Source organism: Carettochelys insculpta, chromosome 9 (genome assembly GCF_033958435.1).
Source record: "Carettochelys insculpta isolate YL-2023 chromosome 9, ASM3395843v1, whole genome shotgun sequence".
Taxonomy (NCBI): Eukaryota; Metazoa; Chordata; order Testudines; family Carettochelyidae; genus Carettochelys; species Carettochelys insculpta.
The window spans coordinates 60,855,734-60,883,717 of NC_134145.1; the positions used below are offsets into that span (position 1 = coordinate 60,855,734).

Here is a 27,984-nt window from a genome sequence, read left to right on the forward strand (position 1 = left end):
GTTAGTAAGCACAGCTCATCTATGTCAATTTCAGTAAGGATTCTGGTAAAGATCTCAAGTCATTGGCTGTCCACAAGGGGTTCTTGTATTGTCTGTAGCTGCTGCGTACTACAGTTCTTGACTGCCCTCATCATTCCCCTGTTGGCTGGATGCCCTTGCATACTTGGGGCTAAGGGACCAGTCAGAGGTTTGCTGGGTATTTGCTGTGTTCTCTGTGGCACTATTCACATCAGTTTTGGGTTTCATACTGGCATTACTCTCAGAATGTGGTCCAGCTGGAACATTTCTGGAAGTGCTGTTATGGTCCCTACTCTTCAGGTTCTTCTGTTGGAATCCTTTGCTGTGACCCAGCCCTGAGATCTGCTCGATACTTTCATTTTCTCTGACAATGCCCTGTAGATGCCTGTATTTTGGTGATTTGTATCCAGATGGGTCTGGACGTACATGGCTGCAAAGAGGGAAGTGCCTCTTTGAGAGGCCAGCTGGAAGCGCGCGCGCGCGCGTGTGTGTGTGTGTGTGTGTGTGTGTGTGTGTGTGTTGCAGGGAGGGTTGGGCTCTGACTGTTGTACTGTGTGTTGGAGGCACAAAGAGATCAGGACAGTCAAGGTGGGAAGCGGTGCAGTGTGGGATACTGATTGAAGGACTGCCAGCAGTTACACACTTTCAGTGAACAAACTCCTTTAGCTCAAGCTGTAGAGGTGGCTGTACTAAGCTCCCGAGGCCTGAGGTTTGAGTCTGCCTGTGGGTAGTTACACATACATGCATGAAAATAGGAGCAATCAAGTTAGTCTCTTTGAAGTTGAGCTACTCATATTTCAAGGATTACTGTCACCTATGATACCAAATAAATAGTTTTTGAAAACAGGTTTTGTGTGAACAGAAATTGCTTGTGGCAGAATTTCCCAAAGTGTGGTCCATGGCCCAGTACCGGTCCTTGGGTGAAAAAAAAATACTGGTCCTTAGAAAATATACAGATTATATCTATGTACTATTATTATTGTGAATAAATATGAAACAGTGAAAATTTATTCATTTTCCTTTTTTTTTATATTCATCTTATATTTTTGGGCCACTAAAAAGGTACTTGAAAAAAACCAGGTTTCAGCTTTATAAGTTGAGTGCAATAGATGGTTCTTAGTGAGGGACTGGAACTAGCTTGTGCAAGGATTAGGGCCATCTATGGATTTTGCTGCTTTCTGATGCAAATGTAAACTGCACTTCTTTGACTTTAGCTTTCCCACACAATAGCACACAGCATATTTGTTTGTTTATTCATTATATTTTTTCCAAATCCATGCATACTTTCCACCTGTGGTGAAAAATGGAGAGGAACTGTTTGCTTGACAGATGGTGGTCTCCTTGTTTAATTGTGAAAAGCACTTGAGCAGGATGGTGGTGGGCAACATATAAGAGCATACACAGATTTGATCCTGCTCCATTCCCATCTTAAGGTAAATAATTTCAGGCTCTGTAAGTACCAGTTCACTTTGATACATACAGAACAGAACCCTTATGTTGGTAATGTATATTTGTTGAAGAAATGCCTTTGAGTCATTAAATGTACTTGTGCTGGGGAACCACTGCTCATTTTACAGATGTTTCTACAGGAAAAATTCAGCAGATACTTATAGATGACTGAAATACAGAATGTATTGTATAGGCCTGACCTATTTTTACATTTCTGCAGAGAAATGCTAGATTGTTCTCATCTATCTTTGAAAGATCAAATCTCTGATGGAAGAAACATGGGACCACTAAGGAGAGCTAACACACTGAGTTTATTGTAAGTTTTAAAGTCTAACTTTGGAGCCTCTGGAGAGGTTTAACAGCCTGTCTCAGCTAAAATAGGTTGAACCTTTCTAATCCAGAACTCCATCAGCCAGCAAACTGCATAATCTGGCATGATTTTGGCTGGGTGGATGACCATTTATTATGGATGTGGTCAAGTTTCCCATGGTCCCATAAAGTTTGTTTGCAGCCACCAGACCAGGCTCTCAGTGTTCTGTGCTGTTATTTAGCTGTAATTTACCCCTAAGTGTCTTCTTAAAGCCCAATAAGCAACGGAAGTGTTCATAATGTGTTAGAAAATATTGACCTCTTGTTGTCCAGCAAATTCTCTCATTCTACACTGGTCATATATCCCAAGGGTGCTAGATGAGAGAGGTTCAAACTTCATTACAAGACAAGGATATGTTTTAAATACATTTTTTACACCAGGAGACTGTAAATCTGAAACTTAGCATGCTTGAATGATAGCGTTATGTACTTTCTATTACGTGATTATAGCTCAACATCAGGCAGGCCCGAGGAAGTATTTAGAGTGGCCATGCAAGAGCAATCATGCTCCTCTGTCCCTTTTATGTCTATTTTTAAACCATTCTGGTCTTTTTCTTAGAAAAATATGTTTGGCTTTGGTTTTTAAAAAGACATCAAATTTTTCATCTTTACATCCAGATTCCCAACAAAAAAATAAGAGGGGCCTAGGGCAGTCTTCACCTGTTTAGAGGAAGAAATGATGGATTAATGTAAACAAATCCTAAAACAGAAGGCACCAACCAGAAGGACCATCGGTATGAAAGGAGTTAGGTAGTGTAAGGATAAGATAGTCTAAACTTTATATAGTTGGAACCTGGGTTTTTTTTTTTTTCCAGTACCATTTTTTGCAGCCCAAAAATATAAATACATATTAAAAAAAAGAAAAGTGAGTAAATGTTCACTGTTTATTATTTATTCACAATAATAATAGTACATAATGATATAAACCATGATATAAAATACTTACATGCCTAACTTATTACTTTAATTACAATTTAAACAGTAGAATATTAACAGGAAAATATGAAATGTACCAAATTAATAGGATTGTACACAATAATTTGTATTGGAGAGGTAGCTGTGTTAGTCTGTATCTTCGAGAACAACAAGAACTCCTGTGGCACCCTATAGACTAACAGATATTTTGGAGCATCAGCTTTCATGGGCAAAGACCTGCTTCTCAGCAGACTCAATAATTTGTATAATTTCTAAGGGTCGGTATTTTTTTCCCAAGAACCGGTTATGGGCTGCATACCACACTTTGGGAGGCACTAGTCTATGGTATTGTATTTTGTCGCTCAGTCTTGCAAACAGAAAATCCAGAGAAGGAAACTAACCAACAGTGACTGGCTCTACTGGTTATGCTCCTAGAGTCACTTTCTCTGAACTGTGAAGGGCTGAGGTGGGTGCATATATCTCACACCACATTATATGTAATTGTTTTGCTGCAGAACCTTTTGCTTACATCACTTAAAACTCATTTCTGTTTACTGAGTTTTCTGTGTCCAACTTTCCCACCCCAGTGCCTAGGAGTTGAACATGCCAGCGGCTTCTGGTAATATGTTTATTTGGATATTGCAGATGTACCCAGCATTGCTCAGGTGCTTTATTTAAGTAGTTTTTTAAAATATACGTGCTTTATTCAAATGGGTGTGGCTCAGTGCAGGAAAGCCACGAGTTTGGGGTGAGGCTCAGGGAAGGGAGTAGAGGGTGCAGGAGTCAGCATAGAAGGCTGGTTACAGGGGGGCTCAAGGCAAGGGGTTAAGTGTGGGCAGGGAGGGATGGATGCGGAGTCAGGACAGAGGTTGAGAGCACTGAGGGTGCTGAGGATGGCGGGTGGAGGGTGCAGGATTGATGGGAGGGATCAGAGGGTGCAGAGTTGGATAGTGATGGGGCTTAGGGCAGTGGTGTGGGAGCTGAACATGGGGTGGGGAGTTATGGGGGAGCCTGCTGGGGATCTCTGCAATGGCAAAGATGTCATTAGTCTGGGAGGAGAGCGAGGGCTCAGCCCCAGCATTTCCATGGCACCCTCTCATGTTACTTAGGGGGAGGGGGAAAGAGGAGCAGGCCATGGCTAGGTCCCTGGCTCTGGCATCTTCTCCATGGGAGGTAGGGCGGTCAACAGTTCCCATCACTGGGGTCTTCTAAGAGAAGGAGGGCTGGCTAGGGCTGTGACTCCTTGGCCCCCCACCTGGTCTCAGAGAAGGGGTTGGTTTGGGCCATGGCTCTTGATTCTGTTGTCCTCTGCCTGTCACCGGTGGGAACTGGGTCAGGTGGCAGCTCCCAGCCACCCACATATCTGTGGGAAGGGGGTCTGTTGCTGCACCACATTCCCCACCCCAGCAAGAGGTACTGGGGGCCATAGCCAGGCTGCTTTCCTCATCCCCAGCCTGAGCTTTGCGAATGATGGTGAGACAGGGACAGGGCTCCTGGCCTCATCTTCTCCTTGGGAGCTAATTGTGGGGAGTCACAGTGGAGGGGACAACAGGGCTCCCCCTCTGTGGTGCTATGGCAGAGCAGTGGGGGGTTGGGTGGAGGGGCACTTTGCTGTCCAGAAGATGGCAGGGTGGGAGCCCTGTCTCTGTGTGGCCACAGGGATCTACAACCCATCCTGGACAATGATCCCACACTTTCACAGGCCTTGGGAGGCAGACCTATCATTGCTCACAGACAACCTGCCAACCTAAAACAAATCCTAACAAGCAACTATACACCGCACCACAGTCACTCTATCTCAGAGACCCATCCATGCAACAAACCTCGTTGCCAGCTCTGCCCACATATACACACCAGCAACGTCATTACAGGACCTAACCGGATCAGCCACACCATCGTGGGCTCATTCAGCTGCACATCTACCAATGTAATTTATGCCATCATGTGCCAGCAATGCCCCTCTGCCATATACATTGGACAAACTGGGCAGTCTCTATGTAAAAGAATAAATGCACACAAATCAGACATCAGAAATGGCAATATACAAAAACCCATAGGAGAGCACTTCAATCTCTCAGGACACACAGTAGCAGATTTAAAAGTAGCTATCCTGCAGCAAAGAAATTTCAAGAACAGACTCCAAAGAGAAATTGCTGAGCTACAATTCATCTGCAAATTCAATACCCTCAGCTCAGGATTAAATAAAGACTGTGAATGGCTGGCTAAATACAAAAGCAGCTTCCCCTCTCTTGGAGTTCACACCTCCAGATCTACTGATGACAATAAAACTCAGCCTGCCTGCCTGAGCTAACCTCGTTATCCCCAGCCTTGCTCTGGCCTATTTATACCTGGCCTTGCAGATTTCCAGGACCAGCATCTGAAGAAGTGAGTTAACTCACGAAAGCTCATGCTCTAAACTTTTCTGTTAGTCTTTAAGGTGCCACAGGACCCTTCGTTGCTGCTACAAATCCAAACTAACACGGCTACCCCTCTGATACTTGTTTTCCTCTTGTGGCTGCCACCTGTGGTCATGTTGTACTAACGCTCTTCCCTGTGCTCACTGTCCCTAGTCGTCAGTCTGAAGTATGTCAGCCCTCCTCTCAGTACCCCTCCCTTTCCATATTCTGGAAAAACATGGGATTTTAGTCACTTTCCAGGTACAACCAAATCCTGACCTTGGTTTAAGTTAGGGTAAGAGGATCAAATATCACAGTCATAGCTCTTAAACTGTAAGAGGAATTCTTGAACAAACAGCACTGGCAAATAGACACACACTAATAGATTTGAGTGTGTATGTGAGATACCTTGATGTAGAAACTTTTTCATTGATTCAAGGTTCTGCTGGCTTTAGCTGAGCCTCCTTACACTGAATTTAATAAAAGTAAGGAGAGCTTGTATCCTCACCCCAAATCACATCAAAATGGTTTTGAGATTCATACTAATAATCTGATGACTTTTCTGTTTTCTTTCCTAAATCTCAGTTTGCAAAGGAAGCTAAACTATATGGTATGGGTGTTTAGAAGTTTGCATTTGCCACTCTGCTCTGGACAGGGAAAGATGGAAGGAAATAGTGAGAGAGGCATCAGACACCAATGGATGCAGAGCCTGTGGTGGTGGTTGATGATGATGATGATGTAGAATAAACTCTTAGTAAAACTTTTGATGTTTTGTAGCTTTTGATGAGAAGTCTATGAGCAAATCTCTTTTGGTTTACATCGTGACGGGATTGAATTATGTGTTCTGAGGTCTTACATCTGAAAGCGCTGACTCATTTAGCTACATCGAATTCAAATCCCATGTCAGGCAATGTAACTTCTCTGTTACTGAGTTTTGTGAATGCTTGATGCTGCAGTTTTATCTTTCCACAGTCATATTCTCTGTATTTTTTATGTTTTGTCCTGATGCCCTTCTGTTAGGTTAGATACTGCTTCCTAAGATCCCAGTGGTAGAGCTTTGCAGAGACAACTGGTGAAGAAAAGAACAAAAAAATTGCTTACTGTAGTTCTTTGAGGTATGTTGCCTCAGCAGGTCCACACATACTCCCCACTTACATTAGTCTGAGTTAATGGAAGGAATTGAGATGATGGACAGTCCTGGCTCCTTTTTTATGCTTGTGCCAAGTACTTGGCGCCGCTCTCCATAGCCCAGATTGATTCTGCAAAGACAGTGTGTTTAAAGGACACTGGTAATTAACCTGTTTTTCTCAGGTGTTCCAGTTCGGTTTTCCCCTGTGATGCTTGAAGGACATCAGTTTTATTGTACTGCTGTTTGCTTCATTATTGGACAATATGACATACGACTTGGTTCCAATAATTGTACATCAAATGTTTCTTTGACAAAAATTCATTATGATCAGAGGCCATCCGTTGCTTTCAGAATGGGATTGTGCAGATGGCAGGGTCTCTGAGTCTGTAGTAATATTGGATAAAATTTTGCTCCAAGGAAAGAGTCAGAACTCATCAAAAAGCATGACAAAAATCAAGTTTCACAGATTAGATTTGAATGGACAGGCTTTTGCTTCACTTCTATCCATTGTAGAGTTTTTATTTCACTTCCTTTTTTTAAGATGGTAAATAATATTCTTTTTAAAAAAACCCTCAACTGCCTGAAAATACTTTGAAAGTGTTGGAGTTGTTAGAGCTACTCAGCTCAAATGTGAAATAAATATTCTTTAACTTGAGACTGGCTTTTCTCTGCCCCATAGATGACCTGTTTTAATAATCTGCAATATACCCTCAGATTCTGATAGTCATAATCTTTGAATGTTGTCTCCCCTTAGTGATTGACAGTAGCAATCAGAGAGCTCTGATTCCCACCCCTTCCGAAGAGTTGGGATGAGAGCCAGAAAACTATGGTGCTCATAGTAAATCTGTCTCATTTTAATTGATGTGCTAATATCACATAGTAGTAGGCATCCTTCAGTCTGCATAGACTATGGATCGTGCCCGTTATAGTTTCAACTGAGGACTTCATTTACAGCGTCTGCTGTGACTATGAAGACCCACATGAGAGTGACAGTCCTTGCTGCATCTCTTGCAGATGTGGTGGGTGTCTGGCAAGTCCTTAGTGTGCTTTCTGTGCGCTCGCTTCTCCTCTGCTAGCTGTCTGATCCTCATCTCGCCCTTCTGAAGGCCCTTGTGTAACCCCTGCCTCCATCTGCTGCGGTCGTCTACTAGTTCTTCCCAGTTGTCCAGCTCGATGTCTACCTCTCTGAGGTCTCTCTTGCAGACATCTTTGTAGCGCAACTGGGGGCGTCCGGGAGGTCTTTTGCGAGAGGCTAGCTCACCATACAGTGAATATCCCATAACTCATCTGATACCAACCAGCACCTTCAGCAGCATTCTCAGTAGAGAAGCCAAGAAATGAATGGGCTCAAAGGCTGAACTTTTGTATCAGTCCTTGAAGTGGTCCTGTACCTTCATCATGATTCAAGTAAAATGTCCTAAGTGTCTGTGTTATTACTGACATTGGCCATCCATGAGATTTGGATTTTTTTTTTCTTAAATACACATCATGGAAAGTCAAGTTCAAAACGGACAAATGGCATTTTCTCCATCTACTTGCATGCAAGTATGTTTATCTCCCCACTCCTTGAGATCTGTAGTGCTTTTTTAATGTTTAATTTGGCTGAGAGGAAGTTTTCAATTGCACAAAGAAAAGGCAAACCCATTTTTAGAAGGGGAATTGGGGTAAACTGAAAATAGCCAAATAGTTTCGGCCATCTGTAGCTGAAGGAGACTGTCCTTGAAAATACCTTTTAAAAAAAAATTATTTCACATGATGAAAAAGTTAGGCTCAACCTGTACTGTCCATTCTCACACATCATCCTCGGTACCTGACTGGTGCCAGACAGCGGAGTTGAAAATTTTCTAGCATATGACTAACACTTCCACTGCTTACTGGGCTTTTAGAAGACAATTAGGGGTTAATTACTGCTAAATAACAGCACAGAACACACAGAGCCAGGGCTGGAGGTGGTACACAAACTTTATGGGACTATGGAAACTTGGCCACCCCCATGATAAATGGTCATCCAGCTAATTAAAATCATGCCATATTACAGAGTTAAGAGAGAGTTCTAGATTTGAGAGGTTCAACCTGCATTTGATTTGAGAGACAGTAAATCCAAACATTTGAGATATGATACTGCAGCTTTGTTTCTTTGAGGTAATGAAAAAGAGATACAGCCTTGTTCAATGATATCCTGTAGCTTTTTCTAATTTCTGCTGAATGTCCTTAGAATTAGCATATGTTAATGTATGTTATGTCAGCGGTGGCCAAAAAAGTCTTCTGTGTTGTGTCAGATGGTCGTTATTGTGAAAAATCAGCTATTCTGTACAAGTTGCTATGAAATGAGGGTTACAATTGTACCGTCTCTTGCGCAAATGTCAGGAAGTGATGGTTCTTCTTCGAGTGTCCCCGTGGGTGCTCCACATTAGGTGTCAGGCTCGCCCGGCACCGCAGATCGGATCTTCCAAACAGTTTCTGCCAGACCGTGCGTGCGCCGGCGCGCGCTGCTCCCTTGCACGCTCCTGGCCACGTGCGCAATCCGGTCCCCGTCAGTTCCTCTTAACCGCCGTCAGCTGCAGACGGAATCCGAGTAGGCTACGGCCAAGTTAGCGTATTCAATGGTTTTAGCTGTTTTCTTTAAAGTTTTCAAGTTCTTAGTTTATTGTTAAGTTAGCCAGTTGTTATTTTCAAAAAAAACAAAACAAGAAACAATAAGCGGGACGGAATTCAGTCCAGTCCTAGTAACAAGCGGAGCACCAGAGTCCAGGAGCCTAGGGCCATTAGCCCTCCTGCCACGGCAGGCTATCCAAGAGGGGGAAAACAGCACAGAGAAGGTGCAAAGTACCCCATTAACAACTAAAAGACTCACCAACAATGTCCTCTTCAGGATTCAAGAAATGTGAGTCTTGCCGAGAGGCAATGCCAGCGTCTGATGGGCACAGTCACTGTATAAGGTGCCTTGGGGAGTCCCATGTCACGCAGAAATGCTCCTTCTGTGCAAAATTAACAGCCAGAGCAAGGAAGGACAGGGAGATGCGGCTTAAAATGCTGCTATTCGACAAGGCCCTCCAGCCAGACGTGCCAGAGCGGCTGCAGCAGGAGGGACCCTCCGGGGCCCATAAAAGGAAAGCTGCCTCCCTCACCCCATCAGCGCAAAAATGGAGGAAAGTCTCCCTAACCCGATCCCTGCCGGCAGCAACAGCGAGCGGGACGGGAGGAGCGCACAGCCCCCAGCCGCAGCAAGAGCTGATCGGCGGCGGCACGGAGAGACACGTGGAGGCGGCTCAGCCTCCGATGATCAAACAGCCGCCCCGCACCGCAGGCAGGGTGGCGGCTAAACAAGCACCGGTACCAGCGGCACCGCAGGCAGCGGCACCGACCCCCGGGGAACCATCGGTGCAGATTGTGCAGGCACGCAGCCTTCAGGCACCGGAGGACACTGCCCACGCGGCACCGCCCATGAGCGTGCCGAGCGCGGCGCAGATGGGGCCGAGATCCCCTGCACGTCAGGGGGCGGAGCCACCCCCTCAAGGGAGGGGGAAGGCTGCACAGAAAACAAGGCACTGCAGCCCCTCTCCAGACAGGGCTGCAGAGTTGTTTTCTCTCAGCCCTCCGCTCATGCTGCAGACTCCAACTAGAAGGCAGGGGTCCCTCCTAGCCTACCCGGAGCCCCCGTCTCCATTTTTACAACCAGCCTCGCCCTGGCTGGGACCACCTTCACCCTTCTTGGGGTTTGAGCCGCTGGAGTACTATCACAAATCGCTCTCTCCAGTGTCCCAGGTCTCTCGATGATCTCGCTTCCCCAGACACAGGGGGTATGCACCAAGGGAGTGGTCCAGGTCACCTTCCCAAGAACAGTGCCCATGCTGCCATGGTCGTCCCTATCACGCAGGGCATAGACACCACCGGCAATCTACCAGGGAAAGATCCCCACAGACGGTCCCGTATCCCCGAGGGCAATCGCGAACGGGGACAGAGACTCAAGTATCTCAGAGGGAACTGGTTATGGAACCCCGAGATTTTCCCTTGCAAGCTTCCAGCGAGCGGATGTACCATCACCAACAGGAACCGGAAGGGTCCAGAGAGGCGTATCCTAGTGGTTCCTCGCTCTCCTCCCCGGACGAGGCTACGGCCCTGGGGGACATCCATCCTCCGGATGATCTCAAACAGTTTCAAGAGCTGTTTAAAAGGGTGGCCTTCACGCAAGGCATCCAGACAGCAGAGGTGCAAGAGAAACACTATAAGCTCCTCAAAAATCTGAGACCTCCGGCCTCCTCCAAAATAGCAATACCACTTGACGAAGCAATCTTGGAGTCCGCCACTATGATATGGCAGACCCCTGCAACTATTCCGCCTGTCCACAAGAGAGCGGACAAGAAATACTTCTCACCGGCGAAGGGCATGGAGTTCCTGTTCAGCCACCCACAACCAAATTCCTTGGTGGTAGAGTCGTCGCAACAAAGATCAAAGACATCTCAGTTCAAGACAGGGGGAACAGACAAAGATGCCAAGAAGCTAGAGCTGTTCGGCAGAAAGGTCTACTCCTCCTCCACACTACTGTTGCGAATGGCAAGTTACGCAGCGCATCTAGCGAACCACAATTTCGACAACTACACTAGGTTAACCTCCCTCATGGACTCGCTTCCAGAGGACAAGAAACCGGTGCTCAAGGCCATCGTGCAAGAAGGCTACACGGCCTCGAGGATGGGAGTGCAGATCACCCTGGATGTTGCGGACACAGCAGCATGCTCCACAGCTACGGCAGTGGTGATGCGAAGGGAGTCCTGGCTCCAGACTTCGGGTATACCGAGGGGTCTGCAGGCAAAGATCGTCGATCTTCCCTTCGACTTGCAGAAGCTGTTTGCTGAATCAACTGACTCGGTCCTTCATTCCAGTAAAGATTCAAGAGCCACACTTAGGACCCTAGGGATTTACACCCCTCCATACAGAAAGAAAAAGTACTACCCTCAACAAAGACGGTACCAGTACCAGCAACAGCGTCACCAGTACCACAGGGGTTACGAGCAAGGGCGACATCAACAGCACCAGCAGTACAGAACTCCCAGGCGACGTTCCCAACAGAGCCGTGCGTCCTCGGGTCAGGGCCAAAGGCCACAAGTTTGACACACAGATCCAGGGCTGCGCCATCACTACCATCGCACAAGGTCATCCGAAGCGGTTATTCCACCATCGCCTCCGACCATTCTACGACCAGTGGCAAAGGATCACCACAGACAAATGGGTGCTGGAGATCATAGCCACGGGGTACGCCATCCCCTTCCAGTCGCTCCCACCGCCACGACCTCCACCCAAACCCCACCTCCAGGAGGCCTCCCACGTAGCGAGGCCCAAGCAGGAGGTAGACCATCTCATGCTCATAGGGGCAGTGGAAAGAGTGCCGGAGCAACTGCAAGGAAAAGGGTTCTACTCGAGGTACTTCCTCACGGAGAAAAAGACAGGAGGCTGGAGGCCCATCTTAGATCTTCGAGGCCTCAACCGGTACCTGCGCAAGCAACGCTTTCGGATGATCACAATCGCCTCCGTCCTTACGGCACTAGACGATGGAGATTGGTTCGCAGCCCTCGACTTACAAGACGCGTATTTCCACGTAACTATCCACCCGGCTCACCGGCGATTCCTCCGGTTCATGGTAGGCAAAGAACATTTTCAATACAAGGTCCTACCGTTTGGCCTCTCCTCGGCCCCCAGAGTCTTCACCAAGACCTTGGCAGTGGTGTCAACCTACCTGCACAGACAGGGGGTATTTATATTCCCGTATCTGGACGACTGCCTACTCAAAGGGGCCTCGAAGGAGGAGATACTATGCATGATACACGTCACAGCAGGCACGTTCTCTTCTCTCGGCCTGGTTATCAATCTGGCAAAATCAAAGATAGACCCCACACAGGACATAGAGTTCATAGGGGCACGCATAAATTCTATTACAGCGAGAGTGTATCTACCAGAGACACGCTTTCGGGCCATCGGCTCCCTCGTGCAAGTCATCACCTTCAGCCCTACGGTGCCAGTTCTGACGTGCTTACAGCTGCTGGGCCACATGGCAGCAGCGACGTTCATAGTGCAGAACGCCAGGTTACACATGCGCAGCATGCAGCACTGGCTGGCGAGCGTATACAAACCGGCAGCACACACCGTTCACAGGGTGGTGTCGCCCACAACAGAGGTGCGCAAATCCCTGCAATGGTGGGTAAACCCCAAGAACTTGCTAACAGGGGTACCCTTCCACCAACCACAAATATCGGTTTTTCTTACTACAGATGCCTCCCTCATAGGGTGGGGAGCACACATGGGCGAAGAAGTTACACAAAGACTGTGGTCCTCCACGGAGCAGTCACTGCACATAAATATACTGGAGCTCAGAGCAGTGCTCAATGCCTGCAGACACTTTCGAGACCATATACAACGCAAAGTAGTCGGGATCAGTACAGACAATACCTCCACCATGTTTTATATAAATCGGCAAGGAGGAGCTCGGTCCCGTGCCTTATGTGCGGAAGCAGTCCGGTTATGGAACTGGTGCATCGCCAACAATATAATCTTGAAAGTCTCGTACTTACCAGGCGCTCACAATGTGAAGGCCGACCAGCTGAGCAGGCGTTTCGCACTCACGCACGAGTGGCAGATCCGTCCCGATCTGCTACGACCGATTTTTCACGCATGAGGTTTTCCCCAGATAGACCTGTTCGCCACTCAACACAACAAGAAGTGCCCACAATTCTGCTCCAGGGCAGGACTGGGACGGGGGTCCCTGGGGGACGCATTCGCGATCTCCTGGAGGGGCCCCCTGCTTTACACCTTTCCTGCCACAGTGCTCATCCACAAAGTCTTGCAGAAAGCCAGGAGGGAAGGAGCCCGAATGATCCTGATAGTCCCAACGTGGGATCGACAGCAATGGTTCCCCCTACTCCTGCGCATGTCGGACCGTCCACCGATGCCCCTTCCGGTGGCGCCGGATCTGCTCACACAAGCCCAGGGGTCCATAGTGCATCCGCACCCCCAAGGCCTGCGACTACAAGTGTGGTTAATCCATGGCTCAGCTCCCTAGAGAGCACATGTACGGAGGAAGTGCAACAAGTCCTAGAAAGTAGCAGGAGGACTTCCACCAGGAAGACCTACAAGCACAAATGGACTCGCTTCACGGCATGGTGTTCTACCAAACAGCTAGCCCCGCCTTTCGGTGCCTATACCTGTAATATTAGAGTATTTACTGGACCTCAAGAGAGGAGGACTCTCACTATCCTCGTTAAAGGTCCACCTTGCCGCCATTTCGGCGTTCAGACAGGAAGAGGAAGGGCACACGGTGTTCGCCCATCCCATGGTTACCAGGTTCCTCAAAGGGTTGGTAAACCTATACCCGCCTCGGAAACCGCTTCCACCTTTGTGGAACTTGGACCTGGTGCTTAATGCGCTAACGGGACCACCATTCGAGCCTTTGGCCACGGTTTCCCTCTGCCTCCTTACGATAAAGACGACCTTTCTTCTTGCAATCACATCAGCTCGCAGGGTGAGCGAGCTTGCGGCAGTTATGGCAACGCCACCCTGCACTGTTTTTTCCAAGGAGGCGATAACCATACGGCTGCATCCAGCCTTTGTTCCTAAAATTTCTTCTGAGTTTCACATTAACGAACCTATTGTTTTACCCTCGTTTTATCCAAAGCCTCATAACTCTAACAAAGAGGCACGCCTACACCTCCCGGACATGAGGAGGGCGCTAGTCTTCTATATAGACAGGACCAAGTCCTTCCGGAAAACGGATAGACTCCTAGTCTCTCTCACTCCCAAATCGAAAGGAGAAGGTCTCTCTTCGCAGAGAATCTCAAAGCACATCGTATCCTGCATAAAAATGTGCTACGAACTCAAAAAGACTCCTTTACTGGCCACGCCCAGGGCTCATTCCACTAGGGCGGTGGCGGCATCAACAGCCTTTTTCAAGGGGGTTGCGCTAAAAGACATTTGCAGAGCGGCGACCTGGTCATCCTATGACACCTTCGCCATACATTACGCCCTTCACAGGGTATTCCAAGAGGATACCCGTCTCTCGACAGCGGTCCTCTCGGGGACAAGCTGCACATAATCCGATTACCCACCTCCTATCTTGGGTTACTGCTGGGTAGTCACCTAATGTGGAGCACCCATGGGGACACTCGAAGAAGAAAGACAGGTTACTCACCGTAGTAATGATGGTTCTTCGAGATGTGTCCCCGTGGGTGCTCCACTACCTGCCCATCCTCCCCGCTTTGGATCTCTGTTTAGTGTTTTGCAGGAGCATCCGAGGCGGTTGGTTAAGGAACTGGCGGGGACCGGATCGCGCACGTGGCCAGGAGCGCGCAAGGGAGCGGCGCGCGCCGGCGCACGCGCGGTCCGGCAGAAACTGCTTGAAAGATCCGATCTGCGGCTCCGGGCGAGCCCGACACCTAATGTGGAGCACCCACGGGGACACATCTCGAAGAACCACCGTTACTACGGTGAGTAACCTCTCTGTTTAAATTTATACCACCTTATTTAACTGTGCATCGTTGTTTTGTATGGATTACAATAGTCTCCAACAATCTGAGCATATACTTTTTATTACATTGCAATTATTTCTACTTCAGATAAATACTACATATCTGTGGCATCATGTATTGTTATGTATGCCATAGAGGGCCCATGAGCACCCTTTGTCAAGGGTATAAACAAAACGCCACAATGTTTTAATGATAAAGCACACAGCATTAATGAATGTTTGGCACATGCCAAGTTCACAGCCTAGGTTAGTTTTGAAATTTCATTTCTTGTTATACAGACTTTTATACAGGCTTTGCTAACAGCCCAAATAAAACTATGTAGAACGTGGTTGCTCTTTTAAATTACTACAAAATACATCTTAGGCTAGGTGGTAATTTACTATGTAAATTGCTACAAATGTTCTAGATTATTATGACTATTTGAGTGTTGGAAGCTTTGAAAATAGACCAAGTTACAAGATTATAGAAATAATTGTAGGCTATTGTGCATATATTGTAGTAGATCTTTGCCTCTCAATTTTCCCTTTAGGTTTCTCTTTTTTTTCCTCTGGACCATCAAGATCTAACATTAGTTCATATTCATTCAAAGGTAACTAGAAAAAGATTTTGCACAAAAGTGCATTAAACAGGCTGACCCTTCTTTCTACATTGGTGGTTCTTATGTGCTGAGCTTTAGTCTCTTTTGTTTCTTTCGAGCAAATAATTGTAGCAGGGAGCAAAAATTGAGATGGATAAATGTAAAATGCTGAATGTAGAACTGGCCAGGTCTATAAAGGAGCCACTGATTTTTTTCAAAGAACTTTTAGAATGTACATATTTGTAATTAAATCTGAAGATACATTCAGTCGGTTTCTTGGACTCTTAATCTTTACTTGCTTACAGGTATTTCTAAAGACTTATTTCCACGTTTACATAGGAATTTGTGAGTAAATCAAACTTTCTAGCTCTTGAAAAATAACTTTATAGTTCCTGTTAATCTAGGAATTTTTGCTTAGAATAAGCTTTACCTCATGTGGCTTTTATACTTTTTTAGTTTTTATGATGAACAAATGAGTGTGGGTGGTTTGTCTGTTATGTTTGTTTTGTTTTTTTATTGTTTACAGTTAGTGTTATTCTTTGAGGGCATAGGTATGTCCATAACAACTGCTGACATCACAAATAAGATTATTACTTTACACCCTGGGTGAGAACAGTAGCTTCAGGTTTGTCTGTGGGGCAGAGAATTCCTTCCTGACCCTCACTTACCTTATGACTTTCTAAAGCTAATTACATTTAATATGTTCAAGATTTTCTACTTGAAGAATGAAAGCAATAATAATGTATCTACTTCACAGAGGTAGTGTGAAAGTTAATTTACTAATGTTTATAAAGTGCTTACTTAGAGGGATACTTCTATGTGGGAAGGGCTAATATTGTAATATATTGTTAGGGTGTGATTAAGGTCTTTGACAGGAGATTTTCGGGGTCATTAGGAGTCTTCAGGAAGTCAGTTAGGCAAACTCAAGAGTTTGAGATACCATCAGGAAAAGAAAAAATTATTTCTTTTGTGTGCTGTCTTCCTGAGGATTTTAGAGAATGTGAATGGACAATGAAGTTTTCTCTTCTCTGTGTCCTTCCCCACTTCTATTTTTAAGGAGGTGGGGTTTACCAGGTAATCTTGGCACTTGAAGTGCTAAAGGGACTCTCACTGACTTGTCAGTAATTTCTTCTCTCTGGGGTAGTAGGCCTAAACTTGCAGGCCTGAAAATGGTTTTTCACAATCAGTGTAAAACAGGTGAGAGAAGTGACTTGAGATGTTCTTTCTAGTCTTGGTAGAGACTGATGGTACATCTACACTTACTGGAAGATCAACATGGGTCAATCTTCTTCTGGGGTTCAATTAGTGTGGCTAGTGGGGCCATGCTAAATCAAAGCATCAGGGCTCCGCCATCGACCCTGGTACTCCTTGCAATCATTAGGAGTAAGGGAAGTCAATGTGTGGGGCCCACAGGAAAAATCCATGTCAGACGTTTGACTCCAACTACGCAATTCATGTCGTTTGAGTTTCATATCTTTAATCAATTTTCCCCATAGGATAGGCCTGAACTGAGAGAAAACCATGTTAGGGCACAGAGTGAGTAGGATGCTTAGCAGTTTTAGAATGAATTCAGTTAATTCTGACAGCTGCTTTGATGCTGGAAGTTATAGCGAGGCTAGTCAAAAAAGCACCAACTGCCAAATTAAATGGATTAATTTCCTGCCTGTGTCTCTAGATGATAAACAATTTAAAGAGTTCATGCATAAGTCTTTTTGACTTTGGTCATAACTTTCTAAGACAATTGCAGGCAATGGCTAGTTCCTCTTTGAGCTAAATTCAGCTTTTTCCTGAGCAAATACTCAAAAATAACTATCTTTGCAAAACTACAGCTTGTTAGCTGTCTGCTTTCAACAGCTTTGCAGAAACTAGTGTCAAATTCTGAAAGCCAAATAATGGTGGGATTTGACCTGGTTAGGCTTGAGGAAGCAGCAAGTGAGTTTAATTCCCTGCATGTGTTGCTTTGCATACTCTTTCAGTTCAGCTATGATGGACATATCCATTTTTTGTTTCTCTCTCTGTTCCTCCCCCAAACCTAGATGATGTTATCTTCACTCTTAAGGGCTTGAATTTACAAGCTTTAAATGTAGTTTTTATTCTTCTCTTTTCACTTGTATGAAGTTGTGTTCTCTGTGCATTAGGAATCTCTTTAATTGCTGTTGAGGATTTCATACTATTTAATCTTTTGGCTGGTGTGTAGCCTATGAGACTCCCATCTTTGTTGAAATGGGCCATTTGTGTTGCATATAAAAAGTGTATGTAAGACAACATATTTTTTTTCTTATCAGAAGTACTCTGGAATTTTCATTTTCTTGTTCACCGAGAAATTTTCCTAAGATGCGTCACAGCATATTACGTGGATAATTTAATGGTTAGGCAGCAAAGATTGGATTTTTACTTAAGTTGCTCTTATAAACTTAAAAGAAAAGAAAAATTTAAAAGGCAAGTCAGTTCAATTTCTGATTTGCTTTTTACTAGTCACCATCTTCATGGAATGTATCAAAATACAGTTATATTGGATTCCTTTTACTGTGGTGACTACTGTTTCTTGGGTGTTCTGTTTGGTGTACCTTTTAGTGTATTTCCAAGGACAGATGTTTCAAACGTCCTGCCATCCATGGGATCTGGTCTGTATTAAACATTTGTGTGGTCTCCCGTGGCACATTCAGGCTGTGCAGTAATTAAATTTTCTTAAAAAGTTTTTAACCCTTGCGACTGCAGGAACGCTTGAGGTATGGATGACTAAGTGTAAATTGACACTGTTATGTCTGCCTGAGTCTTCAGAAAGCCTGAGACAAATGGCCTAGAGGAGTATGACCTTTCATCTTGTAGTATACATCTACAGTATGGGGAAGATCAGCCCGGTCAGGGTTGATCTTCCAGAGTTTGATTTCATGCGCCTGGTAGAGGTGCGCTAAATCGAACTACTGGAGTTGGAAGTTGACCCCTGTATTCCTTGGTGTTGCAAGGAGCAAGGGAGGTCAATGTGGAAAAACTCTCCCATCGACCTCCCTCTGGGTAGACAGCCAGGTAAGTTGATTGCAGATAAGTCAATTCTAGCTATTCAATTGCTGTAGCTAAAATTGCGTATCTGCAATCGACTTATCTTCCTCGTGTGGACCAAGCCTTATTAATCTCATTGGGGGCATCCTCTCTAAACCCTGCAATAACACTTCAGTGTCAACATTCATATTCTGTTGCTGGATGACATAGTGATTGGAATGGGGAGAGAGTGAATTCTTTGATGGGTGGAGTTGGCAAATTACAACAGGGAGAGGAACACAGAAGAGATGCACAAACAGTGAGTAAAATGGGAAAAGGAAGATGGGGAAGGAAGAGAAGCAGAAGGCAGAAACAGTAGTGGCCCAATGGGAAACATATTTTTTTCCTCACGGAATGTGACCATAAGATACTGAATAAATAGGTTTAATTGCTACAGGAAGGTTATATTCTCCATTAGATCTTTGTGCAAACCTTCCAGTGACATCAGCAGGAGATCCTCTGTGGCATGAGGGGCCTGAATTTATTTCCTGGCTCTCTCCTCTGAATGAGTTTGACATCCTTGTCTTAGCACCTGTTATGTTAAACATAAAACATAATACACAGATAGAAAAACAAGTTCATAAGTTACCATTTATGGAAGCTGTTAATTCTCTTGAACTTCATATGCAACTATTCCTGCCTAATAATGAACTGAGACTTAACCATGGGAAAATCTGTTAATCCTTTCTCTGCTACTTCATATATAAATAACAAGGTAACTGTTCCAAATAATCTGATATACAGTTTTCCTTGCTTATTTGTCTTTTAATTTTTCTTGGAAAGTGCTTGGAAAATTTACATCAGTGATTTGAAAAAAAGAATTTGAGCTCCATAACATTAACACAGCAGGCCAGATTTAGGTTGATTACCCCAGGAAAATGCCTTATTTCAGTAGATTTAGAAGAAGTGTTGGAAAACAAAGCAGTTTGAGCTGTAGTAAGAGAAAGTCTTAAGAATTTCTCAAAATATAACTTTAGATTTAGTCCAGCCATGCAAAACTCTACTTGCTAACTAACTATGGCATGTAAATGTTTTTTCAGGGTGAATTAAATATAAATAATGTTTTTTAATTATCACGCAGTAAATGGCATGGAGCATCTCTTCTTGGGTTGGGAGCCATGGGCCCTCAGAAGAATCAGTTGAGGGCCACATAAAAGTGAGAAGAAAATAAAAATATCCCCACAAAACCCTCACTCATGTAGCCCCTGACTGAGACACTTCACTCCCTTCACACTCCAGCACCATGGGCAGTGGAGTAGAGAAAGGGAGACTGAGGTTCAGTGCTTCCTCCAGGCCAGATGAACTCTTATGAGCGCCTGGGGTGGGACCGAAAATGGGAGGTTCGGGGCTCAGTGTGGAGTCTGGGTGGGGGAGGGTGCAGGAGCGTGCTGTGGGTGTGAGTTTGGGATCTGGGTGAGATGGAGGGTGGAGGGAATAGGCTGTGGGTGGGAAGGAGGTACAGGAGTGTGCTGTGGGTGTGAGTTTGGGGTCTGTGTGGGATGGAGGGTGGAGGAACAGGCTACGGGTGGGTGGTTTGGGTGGGAGGGAAGGTGCAGCAGTGGGTGGGGGTTGGGAGAGCTGAGTGGTAAGGTGCGTGAGGGCATTCAGGAGGAGGCTGGAGGAGAGGGGTCTGGGTGGGATGTGGTTTAGGAACAGGGTGGGGGTCTGGCTGGGAGGAGGGTTCAGGAGCAATGTGAGGTTGAGTTGCTTATCACTTGTGTGTGCAGCCTTCCCCTCCCCATCTCACTCCCCAGCTGGGGGGAACGGTAGCACAGAGTAAAGCTTCCTGAAGAAGCTTTTCTTCCCACCTAACAAGCACCGCCTCCCCGCCTTTTCTGGGCTACTCTGATTGGTTGGCTGGGATTGGGGGAAAGCCTCTGTCCAGGGAACTCTACACTTCCATTCCCCCAGCTGTTGAAAGGGGAGGAGGAATGGTGGGGGTGGCAGCACTGCTTCTGGTCCCCTTCCCCAATCTCCAAGCGGAGCCTGTGGCCTGGATCAAGCCCTGGCTTGTCCAACTCGGGTCAGTGAGGCTCAGGGCTCCACAACCCTCATGAGCTGGGTGCTGGGGAGGGGAACCACTAGCCTCAGGGTTGTATCCACACAAGCTGTGGTCCAGGGTTCCCACCCCTGCAGTCAATAGTGGGAAAGTTGATTTTGTGCCCCCATTTATCAATAACTGACAGGTTTGCAAATCTTATTTAACTTTTGTGCATCTGTTTTCAAAGTCATCCAGTTTTGCTTAATGTGCAAAACTCTCTGTTACCTGGAACTCTGTGTGAAACTGTCCAGATGGTGAGATGATCAGGATTTCTGAGGCATTTGTTAACTTGGTTCAAAATGTCTTAATCTTTAATTATCAAAATGTCAGCTGAATGGTCTGAGAAAATAACTTGTCCTGAACCCACCCCACCCAACTGCAAGTCTGACTCCTAAATGAAGAGCAGGTTTCTTGGACCAGTGTGTGTTGTCTCTCATTAACCTCTAAAGTTTATTTGTTATGGATTGACTTTTTTAATTGGAGGAAATTATGTGGCTGGAATTTATATTCTGGGTGGAGGCAGGTGTGTTTTAAGATGATAAACTCTCAGATTTTTGCCAGATTTTTTCCTTTGTTTCATAGCTAAATCCAGAACAATGTGTCATTGTGTTAATTATTCTTTTTATTGATTGAGTAAGCAGTGATGGAATGATGAGGCTTGCTGTAGCAAAGTCAGAGTGTGCTTTTCAGTTCAGAAACTTGTTTCTTGGCCTTCAGCTGTACAATGCTTGATTAGATCAATACAGGCTTGGTTTGTTCCTTGATGTACTTAACCTGCAGCAGCATAGAGTGTTCTTTTGACTGAACTGCAAATAAAAATAAAATAAATTTAATTCAGTAGTGTGCTCAGTAGTCCCACTACTCAGGCTAAACAGAAGCATCAGGACAGAAGTAGCTAAATTATTCTCACTGACCTACGTGTGGATTGTTGCAGATATACTATAAAATAGGCCAGTGGTGTTCCGTAGTAGCTGTACCATTACAGGTAAGTGCATATGGGCAATATGCTGAGCAATAACTGTTGTGTGTGATTTTTGGAGAACCTTAATGGAACAGTTTAATTTTGGTGGTTGTTCTCACTGTGCGTGTGCAGAAGGACATTCAGTACCCAGGGACTGCTGAAGTACTCCTTGCATATTCTGATGCAATACTTAATAATCTGATATTAACCTTGTTATCATAGCAGGGGTATTCTCTGGAACTTCTTGGGTCCTCATCAGAACTGCCAACCAAACAGCTATAAGATCCAAAAACTATGAAATTGGCCCCAATGGCATGAGATTTCTTAAAAAACGGGGTTGGGTTTTTTGTTTTTGATTATTTGACCTCTCTCTTGCTGAGCTGAGGGAGTGGCTGGGAGAGAGTGGCCATTTATCCCAAGTTAATTGAAGACTTCCCCACCTCCATTTTCCCCTTTCCTGCATGCTACAGAAGTTCTTCCTGGTTGATGGGTGATGTGGAATGTCTACTTTCCCCAAACTCAAAATCTGAAATTTCATTCAATTCTGTGCCCCTCACAGCCCATTCCAGGAGGTAAGTATAAACATAGCCATTCCCTTTGGAGAGGTGGAGAAAGCAAAATATTTCTTGGTTGCATCCTCTGCTCTCTTTCCTCCTATGAGAATGGCATTGCCTGCTTCCTCTCTGCTCCTGAGGAGGGGAGGAGAACTTTTTCTGCCTCCTGGAGCAACCCTGGCTACCTGCTCTTTCTTCTGAAGGAAGTGGGAAAGACCATCAGAGGGCTTTTTCCCTAGGCCAGGCTGAAAATTGTCTACATTCTGGAATGCAAAATTGGCTCCAGCAGAGTCTGGAGTCACAAGTCTTGGCAGCACGGTTCCCTGTAAGCTGAGCACTTGGGCAGTCACCCAGGAGAGATTCAGGTGTTGCCCAGCAGATTGGCAACAAGAAAGTTGAGATCTGCTGGTCTAAAGAGTTAAATTTGCATTGTCCTAAATTTTAAAAAGGTATGAATAATGTATCCTCAAGTCTGTTCGGAATTAACCTTCAGGTGGCAACAAAATTGTTTCCCGTTAATGTAATCATACAAAAATGTACAGCGGTAACTTTATAAACTTGAGATAATTAGAGATTACTGATATGGTTCCAAGTCCTGTCTTTATGTTGAGTATTCTAGCAGCCAACCTCTTTGCAGATTTAAAATAAAAATAAAAACAGGTAGCCAGGAAGTTCCATTTAATATTTAAGATGTTTGCCAAGCTTAACAACTTTAATTGCAGACATTTCATGTTATTAGAAGGTGTCGATATAAAAACTAAGAATCTGTAATTATGGAATCTCCGGTTAAAAGAATAGTATTACCATATATTAGAAATATCTCTGAGATGACATCAAGGCTATTAGATCCATTTGGGATTAAAGTGGCACATAGACCGACGAATATGTTAAAGAATATTTTGTCTAAACCAAAGAATGTGGTTGAGTATATGTGCAAAACCAATGTGATTTATAAGATTCAATGTTTAAATTATTCCAAGCATTATGTTAGACAAACGGGAAGAAAGCTAATCACTTGTATACACGAACATCAATTGTCTGTAAAACGGCATTACCACTTATCATTAATCTCATTGCATGAAAATAACACCGGCCACAAGTTTGACTTTAATAATGTGAAAGTAATAGGGCAAGCTGGATCTAGGCAGGGAAGAGAATTCTTAGAAGCATGGGTCTCCAGAAATGAGGCAATTAACTAGCACATTGATTTGAATCCAGTGTTTGAACCTATGAGATCAAAGGATGATTGAAGAAGAACAGCTAATGAGAGTGTGATTAGGTGCAATTGGTTTTAAATTGAAGACATGAGTAACCAATTAAAAGCTAATTACTGGGAAGGTCTATGTGAAAGGACTATATAAAGAACAGTTTGGAAGATCTCTCTCTAGGCACTGATGATCTTTGCAGATTGTTGTCCCAGTTTACCAAAACATTTAAGCACATGTGTAAATACATCCCTGATCATCAAAACCTTGTCAGAAATATCAAAACAAAAAGCAGTCAAGTAGCACTTTAAAGACTAGCAAAATAGTTTATTAGGTGAGCTTTCATGGGACAGACCCAACTCTTCAGACCGTAGCCAGACCAGAACAGACTCAATATTTAAGGCACAGAGAACCAAAAACAGTAAGCAAGGACGACAAATCAGAAAAAGATAATCAAGGTGAGCAAATCAGAGTGGAGGGGTGGGGGGGAAGGTCAAGAATTAGATTGAGCCAGGTATGCAGACAAGCCCCTATAGTGACTCAGAAAGTTCCCATCATGATTTAAACCATGTGTTAATCTGCCGAATTTGAATATAAAAGCCAGCCCGGCTGTTTCCCTTTCCAGAAGGGTGCGATAATTCCTTTTCAGTAATACACACCTAAAGGAATGTAGACCCCGGAATGCAACGCAGAGAAGCATGAATGGAAACAAGCTGTTTGGGATGAAAAGATAGAAGATGTAAGATTTCATAGGCATGCTACTGCTACATATAAGTGATGTCTTCCTTTTCCTTGCTTGTTGCAGAGTGGAGGGAGAAGGAAGTGCAGGCTGTGTTTAGGCTGGTCTATGTTGTTGTGATGCTGAATCAAGAGGATTTCCTGTTTTGTTTTGTTGGCTTTTTTTCCAGACATGTCCTTGTTCTTCCTCTGCCTCTTCCCCCTACTATCTCCCTCCTGCGTATCCAGTCCAAAGTGGAATGCTGCCAAGATTCTTTAAAGAGAATAAATAAATTCCCTTTGGTCTGTAAATAAACCAAATTCCGTACACGTTTTTGTTTTTTTCCCCGATTATTTCTACTGCAAATTAGTAGATTTCCATATAATTGATCCAAGCATGGGAAATTTCTTATTTATTTAAGAGCAATAGTTGACAAAAATGTTACTGTCTGTAACTAAGGGGAAGAGAAATGTAGAAAAATAGTTTGAAGCGAATACCGACAACTGTAACTGTCAGAGATATTTGCAAGATGACTTGTTTTCATGTAATGAGCAAGAACAAGTCCAGAACAGGATTTAATGTAGAATAAAATAGGAAATTTGAGGACAGGGTTGGGAATGGTAGCAGGGAAGAATTTATTCTAAATAAGGCACAAACTTGTTTTCATATGGTATGTTTTCGCAAGCTTCTCATCTTGCTCAATGATAACAATATCATCCGCAAATCTCAAATTGTTAATTGTTATCTCATGCACCGATAGCACTTCTACCTCTTCCTTGATCTTATCCATCACTCTGTCTAAATATACGATGAAGCTACTTGGTGATATCAGGTCTCCTTGTTTTGTACCTTTACTCATTCTAAACCAACTTCCCATCTGTCCACACATCCTCACTGCTGCCTTCGCATTGTCATAGACATCCTTCACCAACCATATCAGTCTGCAATCCACTCCACACAACTCCAACACCGCCCAAGTCACTTTCTGATCTGTACTGTCAAATGCCTTCTTAAAATCGACAAAGCAAGCATAGATGTTCTTTCGTCAAGCTTTCTCCACTATCAGTCTTAGTGTCTACCTGCTGTATAGTACTTCTACCTTTCCTGAACCCTCCTTGCTTGTCTGGTAGATGTTCTTCTATCTGCAGTCTTAGTCTCTCTGTCAGTATCATCATCATCAGCACTTTGCCTCGATGGCTCGTTAAGGCAATCATTCTGTAGTTCTTGCACTCCAGTGCACTTCCTTTCTTGTGTATTGTCACTAGCTCGGATCTTGTCCATTTCTTAGGTGCCTTCCCTTCTTTCTGTGCTATATTACATACTCGGTGTATTTCCTTATTTCTGCTTTCTCATATTTGATCATCTCTCTTGTGATCTTATCTTTTGCCGGGCTCTTGTTATGCTTTAATTATTTGACTATTCTTTCTACTGCTCTTTCTAGTGATTTCTACATCCTCCTTCGAAATATCAGTCTTGCTCTTGATGTTGAGAATGTTTTATTTGTAATTGCCTATGTAACATATGTTCCTAATATTAATGAAAATATATTTTGTTCCATTACTATATCAGTACTTTTTGTGTATTTTTCTTGAAGAAAAGATAAACACAAATTAGTAAACGAGAGATATTTTTTAATTTAGCGGAGAAGGGGGTACATAAATATTTTGTCCTGAGTGCAAAAATACTTAGTTACAATTCTGGCACTTCCTGCCTCTCATAAAATACACTGATCCTCAGAGGAAAAAAAAACACTGTATTTCTTGTTCTTAATCTACTATGAATTCTGTTTTCTACTTCAGAGAGAAGCAGGTGCTTTGTTTAGTTAAACCTCGTGCAGTCCCATATGGCATTTGGAAGAGGATGTACATAAAGTAGAAAGCTTCTTGTATTCTGTACCTAAGAATATTTGTGGTATATTTCCCATTTGAGATCTGTAGTCTCTACGTAATTACCTTGGTTTATCTAAGGAGCCAATTTGGATTAATACACAGGAGCAAAAATATAGACTTCCCAAACGAGTTTCAATAAGGATAAATGTCATATTAACTAAAGCAGATTTACTTCCTATTTTAGGGTGACACCACACAACTGCTAAAATTCCTCAAATGTAATTCAGGCTGAAATAAAGAGAACTCTTTTCACTGTTTCCTGTTTGAACACCAGAAATCTGACACTGCTAATGGCTTGAAAGTGGAACATATTTTTCCTAAGCCTTTATAAAAATTTCCCTGTTCCTACAGTTATGATTCACTCTGATGGTGCCTATCTGCCCTGGTTCAGGCATTGGCCTGTCTGTGGGAATTAAAATTTGCACATACCCGAGCAGTGATGCAAGATTTGAAATCAAACCAAGTACACTGGCAGAATACATTTGTGCGGGATAGTGCTGCCTTTCCAGTTCCAGCTAAAACTCCTTTGTCCTAGGCCATGTAAGTTGGAGTGCAGGAAAAATGGTTGTGCAGCCTTTAGCAGGGAAAGAATCCAAATTGCACATTAATTTGGATAAATAACAAATAGGTGAATCCTGCAGTGCCCTAATAAGCTGGGACCACCACCCTCTCCCCATCTCACCACCCCGGTGCACATCTAGCTGAGGGGGCCGGGCCTGGGACTGCCTCACCTCATAGAAAGCGTGTCCCATCTCCACCAGCACTCCTTGCCGTCCCCTCCTTGCTGCTGCATGGCTGCCATCACCTCCCACCGCCACTTCCAGGCTCTCAGCGCACACTGACATCAGCTGGAGGAGACAGCAGGAACCGAGCGGCTTTTACATGATTAGGTCGTAGCCCTGCCCTGGGCAGGGGCTTTTTCTGTGCCCCCTCAACTGTGCACCTGAGGCAAGTGCCTCACTCGCCTCACCCTTTGTACGGCCCTGTAAAAAGTCTCTCAGTTTTTGTTGTCCTAAAATTTATTTTTAGACTTGGCAGTGAGATTTGTCACAGTAATTTGTAGCATTGTTTAAACAAGGTCACCAGCTCATTGTACGTGTTAATCTGTGCTGAACTGATTTGCTTTTTTAAAATAAAAATACCCTCTCAAAATGTATCTTAAAGCTATTAAAATTCTCTGAATCTGACTCATAGGACACATGCTATTGTTAAAAATATATATATATCCCTTTGCCCATTACTGACAGTTTTACAAAGCTAAATCCTGGTGGATTTGCTTATTTAAAATGCAAGTGTCTGCAGCAGTTTTCCTGTGTCTTGAATGAGCGAGGTAGTCGAGTTAGTCTGTATCTTCAACAAGATCTCCTGTGGCACCTTATAGACTAACAGATATTTTGGAGTATGAGTTTTCATGGGCAAAGATCTCCTTTGTCAGATGCATGAGTGGGGGGTAGGTTTCAGAGAAGGACTGAACGAGGGAGTCTCAGTCAGGTGGAGGACCAGAGCTGACAAGGCACTGTTGTTGGAATAAGAGCGCAACGTGTTTTCAGAGCAGCTTTTTTAAAAATATGAGTTTTAAGAAAGGGAAGCTGTAATTGCTGTTCATCTAATGGGACTGAAATGTGCAAGTTTACTCTTTTGGTCTAGCTTTAAAAGTACAGGGTACAACTCTGAAGTGCCTATTAATAACTGACCCGGGGAATCTAGGTTTGCATCCGAGTGACCTCATATTCTGTATTTTGGCTTATAACAGTGTATCTTCTAACTGCTTGGAAATTTACCCTGCAGTATGGAAGTCCAGCCCTGTTGTTTTGTGCTCACATTGTGTATGTGTAATACAGATTCTACAGTCAGTATTTACTTAACAGTTGGGTTGATTGTGGACTGAATCCGAATGGAACATAGTGCATGCCTGCGCTGGCTCTCATGGGCTGCAGGCAACGTGGCTTTGAGCAAGCTTCTGGTTGAATGGAGGAGGAGGGGTGGAGCTCAGCTCCTGCCTTGTGTGCTGATTGAAAATCAGCTTGTGTGCCACTCTTGGCACCCATGCCAGGGGTTGCTGGCCCCTGGGCTAATAGGAGTAGAGAGTAGTGATTTTTGTCACTGAAAGAAGTAAAGTGCCATATGCTCAGGCAATAGAATTGCACTTTAAAAATGGATGAGTCACTTGTGTTATCTTTCTGTATAGGAGGCAATAGGATCCAGTCATTA

General features: G+C 44.3%; 1 protein-coding gene across 10 annotated transcripts in view; it reads left to right on the forward strand.

The window, feature by feature from the left end:
• Positions 1-27,984, forward strand: part of RASAL2 (RAS protein activator like 2) — a 252,565-nt gene that overhangs the window by 41,391 nt on the left and 183,190 nt on the right. Inside the window, exon 1 of one of the 10 annotated variants that reach the window (XM_075003440.1) lies at positions 21,278-21,431. The exons of the other annotated variants lie outside the window; for them this stretch is intronic. The gene's annotated coding sequence lies outside the window, so the exon portion shown is untranslated. Of the gene's footprint in view, positions 1-21,277; positions 21,432-27,984 lie in introns of those variants that run through there. 10 annotated transcript variants of the gene reach the window in all.